Below are 19,467 nucleotides of genomic sequence, written 5' to 3' on the forward strand. Positions count from 1 at the left end.
TAGGTTTTACCTACATGAGAGTTCTAGTGGGGCAAAGGAAGAACTCCTATTTCCTCTAGATATACACATATGTAGAGATGAAGACATATTCAGCCAGAAGACAGAAGACATATTCAGCCCAGTTCTCCAGTTGCCTTTTCTGTTCAGCCCAGCTCCCTCAGGTGGAACCAAATGTTACCCAAAACTTTGGGTTGCAGGGATGTGCATGAACCGGTAGATGGTGCACATGCACCGGCCACTCCCGGTTTGACGCTGACCGGGGTGGCAAGAGGGTACACTTGGGGAAATGCAGTGGGGAAAGTGCGGTGGGGGGGGGGTAAGAGCACCCTCCACCATCAAACCCGCCAAACAGACAGACCAGTCCGGAGGTCCAGAAAAGGACCTCCAAACCAGGATGCTGGCCTCATCCAGGAGGGCTTTTTCTTAAAAATGGCATCCCTGTTTTGAGTTTCTCCCCCCCCCATTGTTTTATTGGAGAAGCTTCTTTGATGTTTGCAAAAGCACCATACAAATGCTTTATATAAATTAATAATACTACTGCTTAGTCAAGAAAGTGAACAATACTTCTGCTTAGACAGGAAAGTGTGGGGTACCATCTGCACATCATATATTGTTCTGCCTCCCCTAGCAGTAGTCAATGATGTGAAGCAGGTGTGGGAAATTCACAATGTGATGATGCATTTCCATTGTGTGATGGTGCATCCTGTGTTTCCATTACTACACACTGCAGGGAGGAAAGTGTCAAAATGACACAGAGATGCCATTTTCAGTGGCAGCCCTGCATTCTGAGGAAAGCCTATTTCCACCCTTTGGCTCACAAGGGATGCAAAGGAGCCCCTTCCAGCTGAGTGCTTTTGTATGCCAAAGGGAAGTCATGCAAGCAGCCCAACTGAGAGCCCTTTAAGAGAAGAAAGGGGACACAGTAAGGTGTGTATGTGTGTGCATTTTAAAGAAAAGTAACTTTAAAGGAAGGAGGCTTGATTAAGAGCCTCATAACCCAGATTCTTTTTGGCACCAGTTTTTAGCATTAAATGTGCTTCTTTATCCTGATTAAAGAACAGTTGTGGCTTCTCCTCTTGGGGTATTTAACAATTAGGCCATTCAGAATTAGGAATTTGTCGGTATATGCTCCAAAATGAAGTTTCTAGAAGGGCTGCCTGAAGTGTTCACCATTTCATTGGGGGGAGGCAAAAAGGGGGCCTGGGTCTAAAATACTTCCCAACGTTAACAAGTTGCTCTCTACCTGTTTGCTGCCCAATCTTCTGCTTGGTGTCCCCCACCCCTTTTGTCTTCTTACTACTGAGAACATGATCCCAGCTGGCAGGCAATCACATAGCAAGTGCCATGACATCATAATACTGCATAGTCAGTGAGGCTGTTCTCACGACCAGCCTAATCCTGCCTGGGCTGCCCCTCCCCTGATCCCTCCCCTTCCTGCCCTTAACAAACCTGTATTTTAGCCGAGGGTGAGAGTGTTCTCATACCTTTAACCCAGCTATCAGGTGTTGTGTGACTCCTCGGGCTGTGTGTGAGTCATGCAGTCACAGGACTGTGTGCAAGTCATAGAGACAGGCGCAGAGAGCACCTGTCGGAGCGGGGAATCCCCAATGCAATGGGTGTGCCTCACATTACATTGAGGGATGTCTGGAGGCCAGAACAAAAGGATCTGGATCCCTCCGCCCTGCTCCGTGCTTCATGGAACTGGATGGAGCAGGGCTGCCCGTGTGGGCACACGAGAAGCATGCCTAAGAGGACCTGCTTGGTCATATGGGGGGAAGTGTAAGGTAAAAACAGCCTCCCCCCGCCCATGCCCTCCCCACCTGCCCAGGGCAATCGTGTGCATCGCCCCAGCCAGTATTCTGTGATGATATTACAAAACCAATTAAGAGTACAGGCAATGAGGAGATTCTCACCAGCCACCCAACGCGGGCTAAGGGAGCCAAGCCCGCTGTTGGAGGATCATGTGCTGCCACAGGAGCAATGTAGCTCCCAGCAGCAAACCCTCCTAATTCCCCCTCCCCTTAGATGAGGTTAGCGGAGCGAGCGCTCCGCTAACCCCGTCTATTTGATCATGTATTGCCGCGGCGTGGCTCCACGCCGCAGCAACACACGGGGAGACCCCCACCAGGAGGTTGAAACCAGCCTCCCGGCCCTGGGGGTCTCTCCAGGATGCCCCGCACGCTTACGCGGGCCATCCTGGAACTTCCAGGGGCCATGTGGCCCCCGATCCCCACAGCCCCTGCCGGCTCCGTAACGGAACAGGCAATTGTGTGGGCAGCCGATCCGGCCACCCAGGACTGCAGGAATGATTGTCTGCGGGGAGAGCTGGCTAAGCCCACTCTCCCTGCAAACCCCATTCAGGTGAGTCTCACTGATCGTGAGATTTTCCTCAGTGTTTCATGGATATAGTATTCCCCTCAGTTTCAGTGGCCAAACACTTGCGCCCCATTTCCCTGCATTCATGAAAAATCAGTGAAAAGGAGGAAAGTTTGGTCGGAAAACTCCCCTGCCCCTTTTAACTCATCCTTAGCTGTGCCACAGGAATACAGGCTGGCAAACGAGGTGCCTCAGGTGAGCACTGTTCCTTGCAATGGATCCATGAATACTGAGCAGGGAAGTCACCCTGTGGTGACTTTTCCCTTTGAGAAATGGCTGCATGAGACCAGGCCATGTTACGCTATAAAACCTTTCATGGTTAAATTCATTTGAATGCTTATGACAAGCTCCTTTGAGCAGTTATTCCTCTCCCTGAACAGTTTCAACCATTAAGGATGAAATATGCAAATGATCAAGGAATGGAAGAAGAATCACTGGACCAATACTACTGCTGTGCTGATGCCACAACGACCAAAGGAAATTCTGGAATGGTACTGGACATATTGGCTTACGTTCTGTGCGCCACTGATCCAAGATTGGGTCGCACACACTGGTTCTGGGTGCCACTCCAAAGCCCATCCATGCTGCTAGCAAAGGCAAAGAGGCTGCATCACTACTAAGGACTGTGTCCTCGCAGTAGTGATGATTCATCCATTATTCCCAATGAGAGAATCATTGCTACGGTGACAGGCAGTCCTTAATAGCCTCAAAGCCTCTCCACTTTTGCTAGCAGTATAGACAGGCTTTGGAGTTGCAGAGGTGGAGGTGCATGCACCTTGCTCTTGGATCAGTAGGGTACTGCACAGCATGCAAGCAATCCTGTGGAAAAGGCTGAGAGATGGATCCGTGAGACTGCTCAGTTCTGGCACACAGAGAACGGTGATGATACAGTTATGGAGGAAATAGAAGAAACCCAGATGATAGTCACATAATAATTGCCTGTTATATGTAAAGACAGAAGAGCTTGATTCCAAAACCAGGTAGTCAAACACGCCTGATTGGCCCTTCATCCCAGCTTAATTCTGCATCGTGTATCTTGTTGCTTTTGGAAAGTACAGGCTTGGTAAAAGCCAGAGAGTTCACATAAGAGGCGGCCAGATTGTTATGAAATATTCACAAGACATTTAGTTTAACTCCGTGCTAATTGAACACTGACAGCATAAGTTACTCCCACCTACAGCAATTGTCTATCATGTCTGGGTGAATGCCAGCCCCCCCCCCCACACTCCCTTTCCCATACTATCATAGGAGTAGGTTGAAAACAAAATGCTTCCAAAACGCTGTAAATAGCTGGACAGAGAGCACACAGAAACAGATGGGATGTTTAGGAATACAGTCCCCCTCACATTCCTCTGTTGTCTACCATGTCAAAATTTTTATTATAAGCCCCTTGGGTCAGGGGCCTGTCTTGCTGTGAGTTTTGATGGCAATAGATATATAAACAACAACAACAACTATTTATATACCGCTTTTCAACAAAAGTTTCAAAGTGGTTTACACAGAGAAACAAATAAATAAGATGGCTCCCTGTCCCCAAAGGGCTCACCATCTAAAAAGAAACATAAGACAGACACCAGCAACAGTCACGGGAAGCACTGTGCTGGGGATGGATAGGGCCAGTTGCTCTCCCCCTGCTAAATAAAGAGAATCACCACTTTGAAAAGGTGCCTCTTTGCCCAGTTAGCAGGAGTTACAGACAGATAGGACCAAGCAAGCTTCATAAACTGGAGCTTCAGGAAGCAGCATGTGAACTGGCCTTTCATAAAACTGCATTTTATCTATGCCTGCCTGTGGAAATGTTCTGGCTTCATTCCCACGTGTGATTTCAGGATACCAAGAAATGGAAATGTAACCTTGGGCACAGCACTGAATCTTTAATGATGCTCTGAAATTGTTGGGACTTCTTTCCCTTTATTGGATCTAGACACACAAAATTGGAATCGGGAGCATTCTCCCGACAAAACAGCTTCCCATTCTCCTCCAAAGGAGAGTGTACCCGAAGATAACACACTAGCAAATTACGGCATATTTTAAGCCTTTGTAGCCAAACATTCTGTTTTGGGTATCTTGCCAGATATCTTGCAGTGCCAATGCAAATGCAATACAGATGTTTACTTGTTGGGATGGCAGGCAGACGTGCTGTAATTCATGTCTGCTGAAAATTATAGGATACACCTCCCTCGCTCACACTCACACACACTCACACACCAGCTCTATCATTTATCAGTAATAAGAGGATCACGCTTCACAGACCATTTTAAGGAGGTCAGTAGTGGGGGGTGGGGTGGACATTCACACACGCCATTTAAAGAAGCTGCAAGGACGGGAGACTTTCATAAGCTTCCTGATACAAGAACATACGAAGCAATGCGGTTGGACAGTGTGAATATAGATGACTTGGTCCAGGGAGACTTCAGCATCTATCCCACCTCAGCCATGAAATCACTGTGTGGTATGATCAGTCACACTCTCTCAACGTAGTATACCTCACACGATTATTATGAGGTTTTATTTGGACAGTTTTGTGTATGTTAACCCAGGCCTTGACAAATTTTCTTTGGATCTAGGAACTGTTAGATAGGTTTGAATTGTGTAGAGAATCTGCAGGTGGCCACTCTACTGGAGTACACAGAATCTGCCAAGCTGTTGAATCTTCTATCTTTAATTAGTGTGTCTGTTGCTCAATGAAAATGTGTTGTTAAGGAGTTCTGTGTCTGCCTGGTGTTATTCTGTGTGAATACGACACAAGATCTTAGAGGAACTAGCCCAAAGATTTAGGAGCCAGACAATGTACACTTGGCACAATTACCAAACTTCGTGATTAACCTTGTAGAGGCAGGGTGTGTATGTTTGTGTGTGCTTATATTGATTTACTTTACAAGCCACATACTCAGAACAGAAACAAAGAAAGATTTTAACTTTCTTTGTCACAAAGAAAGATTTTATTTAATATATCTACTCTGAATATCCTAGTCTAGGTACCAGAATTAAATTCCTAGGCACCATGGCTCCCTGGTGCCTGGGATTTGTCTAGTCCTATGTTAGCCTGACCTACCTGAAGGAAGAATGATCAGTATACATATACTGATCAGACCAATTGTCCATCCTCATGGAAATGTAAAAAATGAAGGAATGTGGAAGGGGGAAAAGTAGCCTCTGAGGTCATGGGGCTACTAATCTCTCAGGTTCCATTTTGGAACTCCAAACTCCATCTTAGAACATTATAGCAATGGGTTCCTAGAAAATGCTGCCAGGACTCATCCTCTTCAATTGGCCTTAATGCCTCGAAGCATTCTGAGCACGCCCCCCAGCCCTGCCGGAGGAAGCCATCCAAATGCCTCAGCACATGGAATCCATCCGTCTATCCTGTTGCAATGCAAAGCTTGCACAGTCTTTCTCAAAAGTCTCTGCAGCCTCACCTGAATCCATCAGCACAGGATGATGATTCATTCCAGATAGAACTGTAAACAAGGCTTTGTTCTCCGTATGCAATTGTGTCCTTGTTTTGTGTGTTTTTGCTTTGCTCTCGGTTTCCCGTCTGCAAATGAGAACAATAGTCCCTATTGCACAGAGTAACTGAACAAGATTTCTTTATGTAAAGCTGTATTTAAGTTGGTGCATGCTGGGAAGAAGCATCCCCACTGTGAAGAGCTACCATGGCACCTGTTGGACAGGGTGATGATTTTCTCTGCTCTCTCCTTTCCCTAGAAGTGCCCTACACCACCCCAAAAAATGTCTCTGAGGGTAACACAGCCCTCAGGGACATATTTTTGGGTGGTGCAAGGCACTTCCAGGGAGAGGAGATATTAGAGATCTATCCCTTCTTTGTGTGATAGGAAGTTCTCCATAGCAGAGACACTTCTTCCCATCACAAGGCCGCACACGTAGTCAGAGTGCCACCCTGCCTCATCTACCTAGGACCCTGATTACCAATTCATTCATTTCGTATTTCCTGACACCAAGTGTGCAAAGGTTGGGTCCTAATATCTACATAGTAAAGTAAAGCTGTGCTGTCAAGTTGGTGTCGACTCCTGGAGACCATAGAGCCCTGTGGTTTTCTTTGGTAGAATACAGGAGGGGTTCACCATGGCCATCTCCCACGCAGTATGAGACGATGCCTTTCAGCATCTACATACATTACTTTTAAAAATTAGTGCCAAACAACATTAAGCGCCTTATAGGCTCTTGTGTGTTTGGTAGGGTCCCTCCCCCCCCGCCCGCTGACATAGCAGTCATGGGGGCCCCAATCCAGATTGGTACCTTGGCATGGAAAGAGAGAGGAGCATGGTCCCAGTCTAGATTGGAGGCCCCATAACTGGTATGTGTCTCAGGAAGGAAACTGCCACTGGCACCAGCTGCTGTATCCCATATCTCGAGTCTACAGTGCTATACCCCACATGCCATCAAAAATGCTATACAAGTAGATTATTAATAATTACCCCATTCACACATAACACAGAACCAAGGGTCCAATGGACATGTGGTTCTGCCGCCACACCCCTGCGCTTTCTTGTCTGCGGTCAGACGAAACAGACAGGAACCAAATTGCTGTCAAGGAGACTGCAGAGAGAGTGGGAACTGGCTGTGCGGGCTTCCTTCCGGCTTGAAGGACAGCCCTGACAGCCAATCACAGCCAGAGAGAGGGAGGAGCTTCCTCCTTCAGCTCAGGTTACAGCCTGCAGTTCAACCTGCAGTTCAGTTCAAAACAGCAGGTTGCTGCAAACCTACAAGTAGGAGCAGTGAAACCTACAGCCCAAGGTTTCAAACTGGAATTAGGGGAGGGAAACAGGTTGCTTTTCTAATGGGAATGGGGTTTGATGCATTCGGACATACAGGAAAGTCAAACTCAAGCTCCTTTAACTGTGGTTTTCTGTTACGTGTGAATGAAGCCATAGAAATAGAGATACTTGTGCACTGCGATAAATAGCTAAAGCATACAGAGCTGATCAATATGGGACCTAGAGTAAGAGTCACAAACTGAAAATTCCAAGGCAACTAGGAATGTCATATAACTAAAGTCTGTGCTGGCCGTATGAGTCGTTGTTGGAAAGAAAGAGAGGCTGCTGTTCTCAGAGTTTGACGGGGGAGTGGAAGTGCTGGCACATCCTACAAAGGGCTGATTACAGGCTGGTTTGGACGATACTTGGTTCACCCAGCCCACCACATGCGATGAGGAAGTGCACACTGTGGGTGCACAAGGCTGCCACTCCCTAATTTCAACTTGATTTCTATCTCTCCTCCAGCCCTTTCATAGCCAGAGGACAGCTGATGATGCAGTGAGGGCTACCAGTCTCCTGGCAGCACAAAGCATGATGGGAAGGCTTTGCCGATGCTATGAAGACTTCCCCCCCCATCCCCCAGCTCCCATTTGCAGCAATTGAGACCGCAGCTGCTATGATAGTCGGGGTGCTGAGTTTGCAGGCCCAAAGAGAGGTTCTGTTTGTCTGTAGGAATCAGGGGAGGAGCTCTTCCCTGCTCCATCACTCCCACATGATTGTGTGCAAGGCCCTACAGTGTGCCAGGCAGTGGTACAGTTGCAAATTCAGAAGGGCAGGTGCTCTGCATGACAGCCCCCATGGCCATGACCACCCCTACAGTCAGAGAAGACAAGAAGTGCTGGTGCTCCATGCCTGCAAAGCCCCCCTCCACTACACCCATGGTGCCAGGTGAGAAAGTCAGTTCTGTGTGCAAGGTTATGTCTTCCTTCATGACCCATTTCTAAATGCAAGTCATCACATGATATTGCAGGGCAAAGGCCTGAAAGGTCTTCTTGTGCTCCCAACTATTTTAGGGATAAGATTGACAGTAGACTGCAGGGGGAAGTTGAATAATTCTTTGACAACGAGGTGTTTTTGGGGGGGTTTTTTGGTAAGCATTTCGGGTTTGAGGCTGATCAGTACAGAATAAATGCATAAATACTGACAATGTGATAGAATACCACAGTGTTCTTTGTGGAACAGATTTAGCTAATAATGACAGGCTGTGATTGCCCCACATATGTTCCATTTTTCATATTCCCCTTCCTTGCCCCCTCCTCTCCTCCCTCTTCCCGCTGTCCTTCGCACACATCAGTCATGCTCACTGCTGGGGCGAAACTGTGTTTTATGAAAACAGCCTCCTTTGCAGATGTGCTTTGCAGCTTCTGCTTTTGTACGATCACTTCTACGACAGCAAAACAGCGCTAGTGAGATGTCAGTCATATCTGAGATGGGCCAATACAAGAGCCATATTGTATACACATGGGAATACTTAGATGGAAGTGTGGCATGCTTCCATCATTAAAAAAATTGTCATATTCAAATACACTACTTTGCACAATGCCTTCACAGGGACATATGAAGCCGCCTTATACAGAGTCAGACCATCATTCTGTCCAACTCAGTACGGTTTGAGCTTTCTACAGGTGTGGATTAAGCTCTTTGCCGCTTGTAGGCAACCAAAGATTTGCCACCCCAGATCAAGGGGCTCGATAGCTATACTTGTAAAGGGGAATCCAGCAAAGATTCCCCCTTACGAGTAAAGGGCTGGGGGCAGGGGAAAGTTAAATCTTTTTCCATGCACAGAGAGCTCCAAAATGGGCTGAAAATGGCCCGTCCTGTCATTTGGGAGGCAGGCGGGCCCATGGGAGGAGCTCTTGCCACCATCCCCGCCACCATCCTTCTGCCATCCTGATGCGCAGTGGCAGTTTTTAAAAAATAGAGGAGGAAGATTTAACTTTCCCCCAATACAAGCCCTTTACTTGCACTCCACTCCCAACATTTGCTGCCCCTCAAAATTTGCCACCGTAGGTAAGTGCCTATATTGCCTATGTGTTAATCCACCCCTGGCTTTCTAGGGTTTCAAAAAGGGGTCTTTCCCAGCCCTATCTGGAACTGGGTGGGAGCAAGAGTACAGATCACACACAACCCCAAGCATTTGAGGAATTCTCCCCTCATTTTACTGAACTCCCCCCTGCCAAACCAAATAATCAATTTCTCCTCTCCCGCAAGAGTGTCTTCCCACCCCCACCCCCATTTAAAAAATCAAGTGAGGAGTTGCTCCTCAACCTTTCCCTCTGTCTGCACCCTGGGTAGGACCTTCTACAAGCAAGGTGCATGCTCTACCATTGAGCATGTGATATGGCCCCTTAACAGTGAGATGTTGGGGGCAACCTTTACAGGATCCATTAACCATCTGCTTATTTACAGGCTGAGACCACAGTTCAGAGTAGCAGAAGCAAGCACACAGGCAGTAACAGATTCACAGCCACATACAAAGAGCCTGTATTTGATTTCCTCCCAATGCTCTGACATTTTCGACTTCATTCACATTTGGGATTTCATATTCAAACTTATTTTCCTATGCCCTTTCTAGTTCTGCAGTCCCTTTCTTCTCTTCAGGTCTACTGCCACGTTCCTTGGGCCATAGGCAGTATTAAGGCTCCACAGCAAAGCTCCAAGGAAATTTCCAACCACCACAAGTTATGTCTTTCTCTTATTTTTCCTTGAAACAAGGGAACACGACAGATCTTTGCATTTCAATCTGAAGCAAACCGATTTGTGTGGTGAATACTAATGCGCCTTTGATAGCATCACATAAATTCAAACATATTTTGAGGAACGCTAGCAAAAGCCTGTAGTAGCAACTCAGCTGGAGGGTTTCTTTTAATAAATAAATAATAAATAACCCAGATGCAGAAGTAGAGTAGGGTGGGGGAAGAAACTTACAAGAATCTCTCCTTCAGGAATGACTGATTTCTGCATGTTCCCCCAGGGTCATCACAAAAAGATGAAATTTGGGACAGAAGCACATAGGAAGTGGCCTTATATGGAGTGAGACCGTTGATCCATCAAGCTCAGTATTGTCTCTGCTGACTGGCAGTGGCTCTCTGTGGTTTCAGGAAGGAGTCTCTTTCAGCCCTATATTGGAGATGCAAGGGACTGAAAGCAGGCAGGTGCTCTTTCACTGAGCTATGGACCCATCCCCTAAGAGGAATATCTTACAGTACTTACATATAGAACCTCTACACACTGAGGCAAGTCTCATGATCAGTGAGACTCGCCATAAGGGGGTTAGCGGGGAGAGCAGGCTTAGCCCGCTCTCCCCGCAGATGATCGCCAGGCAGCCCTGGGCGCCCGGATCGTCCGCTCACACGACTGCCGGCTCCACCACAGAGCCAGCAGGTGCTGCGGGGATCAGGGGCCATGCGGCCCCCAGAAATTCCATGATGCCCTGCTCAAGTGCATAGGGGCATCCTCGAGAGACCCCCAAGCCCAGGAGGCTGCTTTCAGCCTCCCGGTCAGGGGTCTACTTGTGTGTTGCCGCGCACCGCAGCAACACACGAGCAAAATACCAGGGTTAACGGAGCGCTCGCTCTGTTAACCTCAGCTAAGGGGAGGAGGAATTAGTGAGGTTTGCTGCCGGGAGCAGCGCAGCTGCCGTTGCAGCACACGATCGCCAAAAAGCGGGCTTAGCCTTAGCCCGCTTTTTGGTGATTGTGAGAATTGCCTCGCTATTGGTGTGTAGAGCCTTACCAGGCTTTTCCTTAGCCCGCTCTCCCTGCAGACAAGCAGGGAGCGGTCCCTGGGCGGCCAGATCAGCCACCCACATGACTACCGCCTCCGTCACATGTGGGACATCCTGGGGAACGCCCAAGCAAAGCGTCACTTGTCTGGGCGGGCAATCCACCCACCCGGGGAGGGGTGGTTGATTGTCTGCAGGGAGAGGGCAGGTCAAGCCCGCTTTCCTCATAGAACCTCTTTCAGCTCTACACACGGATCGTGTGTAGAGCCTTTAAGTCTCTGAGAAAGGCAGGCTATATCTTCAGTACATAGATAGACAAGCACACATTTTATCATAGTTTGTTACAGAGGTTGAAGTACAACATCTGGGGACCCAGAGTATTGCTTTATTCTATTGTATAGTTTGGCGTGATCTGAGGGGAACAGTGCAGATGAACCCACAAAGCTAACGTATACTGAATGATATCATTGGTCTGTCTTGCCTAGTATTGTCTGCACTGACTAGCAGCATCTCTCTAAGGTACCAAGCCGAAGTTTCCCCCAGTTCTCCTACCTGAGATCATGTCACTGGGGATGCCAGGGCTGGAAGGAACCTAGGATCTTATACCTGCAAAGTATGCTCTACCACTGACCTATGGTGGCTCCTCCCCCTTCCTGTACACTGAGTTTCCCCCCATTCCCAAAGTACAAACAGCTTTCTCTCTACTTTAATTTCAAAACAAGCCAGCCTTGGATGATTCCACAAGTTCTGTGTAACAGTACTTGGCCTGCATTGGAAACACCTCATTCCTTTTGTCTGCATTCATCATCCCAGTGCTCCCGGCAAAAGTACTTGAAGCAGCAGAAAGCATTTGTTGTTCATTAGAAAGATTCTCTCTCTCTCATCTGATGCAGGCCCTCTGCTGCATGTTCATTAGAGGAGTGGAATGTGTTCCAAATATTTCATAGTGCTGGTGAGGCAGATGGTTGAAAAGAATTTTGCAAACTGCATTCCTAAACCGGGGCGGGGAGGGGGGGAGGAAAAAAAAACACAAGAAATAAACCCCAGGTACCTTCGATATGATGTATTGCATTCCTTTAATATCCCTTTTGGAGTTTTAACCTCACAGCTGGAGCAGATGTTACCCTGATGCTCCTAGGGGAGAGGAAGGCAGCTGTTAGGCATCACCCCATCACAGCCCTTTTTGCTCTGCCAAAAACAGAAGCCAGGTCCTGGGTAAGAAGTTACTCCATCTTCCTCCTTTAATAAGTCTCCCAGGTAAAGCAAAACCAGGTCCTGGAAGAGTTAGTAGAGTTTCCTCGTACAGTAACTTTCCCAGATAAAACAAAACCAGGAAGCTATTTTCACGAGCAGCAGAAACCAGGCGAAGGGAGCCCAACCTGGTTTCTGTTGCTCGTGTGCACCAACAGGAGCTGTGCAGCTCCCAGCAGCGAGCCCGCCGCCGCCTAACCTGGGTTCAAAACACGGGTTAACGGATTGTGTGTCTGCTTGCAGCTGTGGTGGACACACTCAGGGAGGGGGGACCCCAGAAATGCAACGCCACTCGCAGACTGTATTACTGGGGCTTGGCAGGGGGAGGCGCTGCACGGCAGCACTTCCATTCACCTGACCCCCAGAGATGCCGGGCGAGGTGTGGGCGGATGGCAGGAGAGCCACTGCTCGTCTGCCCCACTGATCCGCCCGCCCAAAGCCCTGGCTGCGATCGTCTGCGGGGAGGTAAGCACTTTCAGGCTTCCTCCCCGCAAAAGAGGGCAGCCTCCTCACACGATCGTCAGGATGGTGTCCAGGTGTTGAAGATAGAGTTGCCTTCCAGAGAAAGAGAAGCCAAATCTTGGACCAGTTCAGATGACACGCCATTTGTTGGCCTGTCCTAAACACGTGTGAGAGGAGTGTTATTTATTCATTTTATTTTTATACCTCCCTTCCAAAATGGCTCAGGGCGGTTGGAGGCTATTCACATAATGGGAGAAAATCAGGCTAGCGGAGGCTAGCCCGATTTTCTCCCATCGTGAGAACCCCTGGGCTCGGCTGTGAGCCCGGGGGTTCTTAAGCAGGTCACCCACTTAAGTAGCCCTGCCCTTGAACCGGGTTTTGCGGAGCGAGCGCTCGGCAAACCCGATTTTTCTAATCGTGTGTTGCCGTGGCAACTCATGAGTAGACCCCCGACCAGGAGGCTCAAAAGCAGCCTCCCAGCTCAGGGGTCTCTCCAGCATGCCCTGCACGCTTGCGCAGGTCATGCTGGAACTTCTGGGGGCCATGCGGCCCCCGATCCCCCCAGCCCCCATTGGCTCCGTAATGGAGCCAGCAGTCATGTGGGTGGCCGGTCCGGCTGCCCGGAGCAGACTGACTGCTTGTGTGCAGGGAGAGCGGGCTAAGCCCACTCTCCCCGCTAACCCTCCCGAGGCAGGTCTCCTTGATCGTGAGACCTGTCTCTTGGTGTCCTTATCTCCCTCAGAGCCAACACACTGTCCTGCTGCCACCTAATAGTGAGGAGGGTGATGGCTTGGATGATGTATTTATGTATGTGTTTATATCCATGTAAACCACTTTGGGGACGTCTGTTGAGTAGCGGTATATAAATATTTGTCATATTTATTTATATCCAAATCAGCCCTTTGATGTGGGTTTAACCCTAATTTCTTCCTGCATTAACTTCTTAGCGGCATTTTTCATTTCACTGGTGCATAGACTAACATCTTGGAGACCCCCCATAGGCTGCAGTTTCTGCACAGTGGTTTTGAGTGGGTTTGGAAATGCACATTGAGCAGTCCACATGTGCAAGTGATGTCACCTTCTGCTGTTCTCTTGCACATCTCTGCTTGTCTACACTGAAAGCTAGAGCAGATACAGTTGGCACAGCCAGGTTCAGTGCTGGCCCATCCACTAGGCAGAACCAGGTGGTTGAACTTCCGGGGGCCGCGCAGCCTCCAATCCCCCCAGATGCTGCAGCTCCCCAAGCAGAAGTTGAGTGGGCAGGGCCCACCTTCAAGCTGGTTGACGTGCTTTCCTTCTCCTTCTCCTCCCCCCTCAGTGTGCTCTGTCCCCACCGCCTCTCTGCCTCCCTCTGCTCTACTGCTGCTGCTCAGGCAGGAGCCTCTATCCTGGTTTCTCAAGTGCCCATTCCCCAAACAGGAAGTAACTGGTCCACCCGACAGCTGGCTTCACTGTAGTCAAGCCCGGTTGGTTGCAGAGCAAGCTCCTCACAGTGCTGTTAAAAGCCGCCTCCCAGGGAGATAGAGAGCCGGGTCTCACGATCAGTGAGACCCGGTCTGGGAAGATCAGTGGGGAGAGCGGGCTAAGCCCGCTCTCCCCACAGACGATCAGGTCAGGAGCCCTGGGCAGCCGGATCGGCTGCCCACATGATTGCCGGCTCCATGACGGAGCCAGCAGGGGCTGGGGAGTTCGGGGGTTGCACGGCCCCCGAAAGCACCAGTATGCCCTGCGTGAGTGTGCAGGGCATACTAGGGAGACCCCCGAGCCGGGAGGCTGCTTTTCAGCCTCACGCCGGGGGTCTACCTGTGAGTAAACACGGCGCGGAGCTGCACCATGGCCACTCACGATAAAAAAACCTGGGTTTGCGGAGCGCTCCCTCCACAAACCTGGTTTAAGGGCCGGGGTACTTGAGTGGGTTACCCACTCAAGAACCACCAGGCTCGCAGCCAAGCCTGGTGGTCCTCACGATTGTAGAATATCGGGCTAGCCCGATTTTCTACAATCGTGTAAATGGCCCCAGAGAGTTTCTTTGGCCCTGAGGCCTCAGGGCCTGAACTAATGAGGGGAGGGAGGCACCAGGAACAGAGGAAGGGTGGGCATTGGACAGGTTCTGAGCTCCTCAACCCTTTTTCCTGTCCTGCGGTTTCCCCAGACCAGTGCGGCTAGTCATTCACTGCTCAACTGCATGGGCTGTTCATTCAGCTCAGAAAATGAGTGGTCTGCGCAGCTCAAGTTAAAACCAGGGCTCCACACTTCTTGGCTGGTGGGGAGGGCACCAAAGTCAAACTTTGTGTAGGGCTCCAAAAACCCTAGGGCTGGCTCTGGCCAGATTCACACTTCTGATATGAGAAAACAGGTGATCTGCTTGATTAAGGCATCTGCTTCACTTCCAGTTTTGTCTGCTGACAGACTAAATCAGTTGTTCAGGGCTGCACAACCCACCATGCCAAATGCAACCCATCACCCACTTTACAGCTTGCTAGATGCATCATAAGCATGCTTTCACAATCCCAGGCAGGCACTGAAAATGGAGACTTATTCAGCCCTTTGTAGGCTGAGCTATGCTTGGCTTGGCGGGGGCCATAAATTGTTCAACCTGGACAGATAAACCTACCCTGTCAATAATGTTTTTGTTGAAATTCTACCCACATAAGAAGAGCCCTGCTGGATCAGGCATCCAAGCCAACATCCTTCCTCAAGCAGTGACGGACCAGGTACACTCGGGAAGCCTGCAACTGGGGAAGAGAGGGGCAACTGCCCCCTATTTTGGTGCTCCCAATGGGAGATATGCCACCTCTAATCCAGGGGACATGCCACCTCTAATCCTGATGGAAGTACAGTATAAAGCTACTAAGGCTAGTAGCCCTATCCTCCATTAAGTTATCTAATCAGTTTTAAAACCATCTAGATTGATGGCCATCACATCCGGTGGCAGCGAGTTCCATAGTTTAACTACACAGTCGTGTAAAGAAGTACTTCTTTCTGTCTGTCCTGAATTCCCCAGCATTTTGCTTCAACAGATAACCCTAGATTCTACAGGTAATACTGTATTATGAGAGAATGAGAGCGAGAGAGTTTTCTCTCACATCTAGTCTTCAGTTTGAGCTAACCAAATAGCTGCATCCTTACATATATGTAGCAGATGTAACTAATTTCTTGCAAAGATTCATCTCATTTCCCCTCTGAATGTTTGGAAAATACATTTACTTTATAATTATAATGTGTTGGACTCGGGTTTACCCTGGAAGATGAATGGTACAACTCTAGAATATGTGAATAAACAAAAAAGAAATTATCACAATTGTAATTTTAATTAAAATGTGTAAGATGAAACCTTCCCAAAAAGCAGAACTCAAGATTAAGTTCTTAATAGTTTTAACACTAGTTCTGAGACAGTGTAAAAGCATTTTAGTTTCCTTGGAAACACTGGCAATGTATTAACTGTATCAAATCTACAAAAGAAGATTTTCAGAAGTTAAAGACTTCTGGCTGCAGACAATGCTATAACTCTTTTTGTTTTGAAAATCAGATGAATGCATGCCTTCTGGAATGTAGGTTTCCCCCCTCTTCCTTCTGTGATCTCTCTTCTGCCTTAAAAAGTGTTTATTTTACATATAAATTTTAAAAACCAGAAAGAACTCCAAATGATGGGAGAGGAGGAAGGGAAATCACCTTCAAAGTTTCTGTTTCATAAAGTTTATTAAAATGTGGCTTTAAAGATTACTTGTTCCAGCTCTGTAGAATCACCCTGGGACTGCAAAAATCTGCCTTTTTCTCCTCCTAAAATATCAGCATTGCTATCACTTGTGATTTTATTCAAGTCTGCATAATATTTTCTTCTTCTTCTTAAATACTCAAGTTATGGAATTATAAGGACTCCAGATTTTTTTAAATATAATAATCATGGCTGGAGTCTGGGAAACACTTTACTCCAGCAGGATTGGTATTCAAAATAAAAAGAAAGAAAGAAAATAAAAAATAATTGAATGCTACAAAGGACTTGATTAGGGCGGGTGGGAGGCGAGCGAGTCTCCAGTCTGCCATTTTAGTCAATTTAATGTTGAAGAGCTGGTCTTGGGGTAGCAAGCAAGAATTCTCCACTTTGCTAAGGAGGATCCACCCTGGTTTTCATTTGAATGGGAGACTACATCTGTGAGCACTCTAAAAGGCTCCCCTTCAAGAATGGGGTTGCTCTGGGAAAAGCACCTGCATCTTGCATGCAGAACACAGGAATATAGGAAACTGCCATATACTGGGGCTATTCTTAAGATCACAAAAATCGGCCTAGGAAAATCCTGCCTGATTTTTGTGATTGTCAGAACCACTGGGCTTGCAGCCAAGCCCGGTGGTTCTGGAGCGGCTAACCCGCTCCTGTAGCCCGCCCCGCTCCTGTAACCCGCTCCTGTAGCGAGCACTCTGCAAACTCGGGCTATCTGCTTGTGAGTAGCCACGGCGCGACTCCGCTCCGCAGCTACTCGGAAGTAGACCCCCGGGCTGGAGGCTTAAAAGCAACTTCCCGGCTTGGGGGCCTCCCCAGTATGCCCTGTGCGCTTGCACAGGGCATACTGGGGCTTCCGGGGCTGCATGGCCCCCGAGCTCCCCAGCCCCTGCTGGCTCCGTCATCATGTGGGCAGCCGATCTGGCTGCCCAGGGCTCCCTGCCCGCTCGTGAGCGGGGAGAGCGGGCTTAGCCCGCTCTTCCCGCTCACCACTAGGAACCGGGTCTCACTGATCATGAGACCCGGTCCACTGAGTCAAACCATTGGTCTATCTAGCTTAGTATTGTCTTCACAGACTGGCAGCGGCTTTTCCAAGGTTGCAGGCAAGAATCTTTCTCAGCCCTATCTTGGAGATGCCAGGGTGGGAACTTAGAATCTTCTACTCTTGGTCCAGAGACGATATTGGTCCAGAGCCATCAAGAGATCCAGAAATGGAGCCCCTCAAGACAGCACCCATACAGCCTGAACACCCCAAGGTGACACCCTTGGAAGTTTAACTGCCGCCCCCCCCGGGGGGGAACTAGGCCCTCCTCTTCCATAACCCTCCCCGAAATCTGCACATTAGCACCAGTGACAGGCATGGTAGGATCTCTAGGAGAAGAGGCGTGATGCCAGACTACAGGCCAGAAGGCTGCACCTTTTAAGACAGTGAGGCGCTTCACGCAAGCAAAATGAAGCCCCTCGAGGTGGCTTAGCCCGCTCTCACTGCACATGAGCAGGAAGCCGTCCCTGGGCAGCGGGATCAGCTGCCCACATGATTACCGGCTCCGTCATGGAGCCAGTAGGGGCAGCGGGGATCAGTGGCTGCCCGGCCTTCAGAAATCCCAGGATGCCCCACAGAAGTGACCGGGGCACCCCAGGGAGACCCCTGAGGTGGGAGGCTTATAGTAGCCTCCCGGCCAGGGGTCTACTCTTGTGTCGCCTCAGCACAGAGCCGCACCGCGGTGGCACCCGGTCAACTAAATGGGGTTAGCGGAGTGCTCGCTCCGGTTACCTCATTTAAGGGGAGGAGTGTTTTGTAGAGTTTGCTGCCAGGAGCCGCATGCCACCCATGGCAGTACACGACCAGGACAAATTGGGCTCAGCTCCCTTAGCCCGATTCCTCCTGGTCGTGAGATGATGATGATGATGATGATGATGATGATGATGAAGAAGAATTCAATTTCAATACCACCCTTCCAAAAATGGTGCAGGGTGGTTTACACAGAGAAATAACAAACAAATAAGATGGCTCCCTGTCCCCAAAGGGCTCACAATCTAAAAGAAACATAAGATAAGACACCAGCAACAGCCACTGGAGGGATGTTGTGCTGGGGGTGGGTAGTGCCAGTTACTCTCCCCCTGCTAAATAAAGAGAATCACCACGTTAAAAGGTGCCCCTTTGCCAAGTTAGCAGGGCTACTGAGATTAGCCTCAGTAGCAGCTCATTTTAATGAGGGGGGCACCGCAAATGAGGCACAACTGCCTCTGGTCCCCCCCCCCCACACACAGCTCCATTTGTGCCCCTCTCCCCCATCCCTCCCTGCTCTGGTGTTAACGGGAGCCATCCTGCCTGCAGGCCGGCCATTAGTTAAGTAGAGTTATGCAGGCTGGTTAAGCTATGCAGGCGGGATGGGAGAGAGAGGTGCAGCAAGCCTCTCATCTGGGGCTCCCCCCACTCCTTAGGACAAGCTGCTACTGCTTTAAGACAGCCGATTTCCAAGCAGCGAGGTAGAGCCCAGCAGGGGTAGACTGAGCTCAGAGATATTTAGGAGCTCGTTCTGCCTCTGACTACTGTTAGGCCAATGTGTCCTGTGGGCCTTGCTGCATCAGCCACCAGACCTTGTGAGCTTTGTGCTCCTAGGAATGGGCCCATAGCTCAGTGGTAGAGCATCTGCTTTGCATGCAGAAGGTCCTAGGTTCAATCCCTGGCAGCATCTCCAGGTAGGGCTGCGAAGGACTCCTGCCTGAAACCTTGGGGAGCTGTTGATGGTCAGTGCAGACAATACTGAGCTAGATGGACCAATGGTCTGACTTGGTATAAGGCAGCTTTCTAGAAGAACACAAGACAAGCCCTGCTGGATCAGGCCCAAGGCCTATCTAGTTTCCCCCAGTGGCCCACCAGATGCCTCTGGGAAGCCCACAGGCAAGAGCTGAGGGCATGTCCTCTCTTCTACTGCTACTCCCCACAACTGGTATTTAGAGATATCCTGCCTCTGAGGCTGGAGGTGGCCTATAGCCCTCAGACTAGTAGCCATTGATAGGCTTGTCCTCCATGAATTCATCTAAGCCATTCTTAAAAGCCATCCAGGCTGTCGGCTGTCACCACGCCCTATGGAAGAGAATGGACAGTGCCCATGTGCTATGTAGCAAACACATACATACTCACCGTTCCCTCC

The 19,467-nt window shown here is 49.2% G+C and overlaps 1 long non-coding RNA gene across 1 annotated transcript in view; it reads right to left on the minus strand.

The window, feature by feature from the left end:
- The window catches only part of LOC128323329 (uncharacterized), a 130,291-nt gene extending 123,324 nt beyond the window's left edge, over positions 1-6,967 (minus strand). The window contains exons 1-2 of the long non-coding RNA XR_008306207.1: positions 6,816-6,967; positions 5,796-5,914 (exon numbers count right to left, since the gene is read on the minus strand). This is a non-coding gene — a long non-coding RNA (uncharacterized LOC128323329). The remainder of the gene's footprint in view (positions 1-5,795; positions 5,915-6,815) is intronic.
- Between the last annotated feature and the right edge of the window lie 12,500 nt (positions 6,968-19,467).

The sequence above is a fragment of the Hemicordylus capensis genome, chromosome 4, assembly GCF_027244095.1.
Source record: "Hemicordylus capensis ecotype Gifberg chromosome 4, rHemCap1.1.pri, whole genome shotgun sequence".
Lineage (NCBI taxonomy): Eukaryota > Metazoa > Chordata > Lepidosauria > Squamata > Cordylidae > Hemicordylus > Hemicordylus capensis.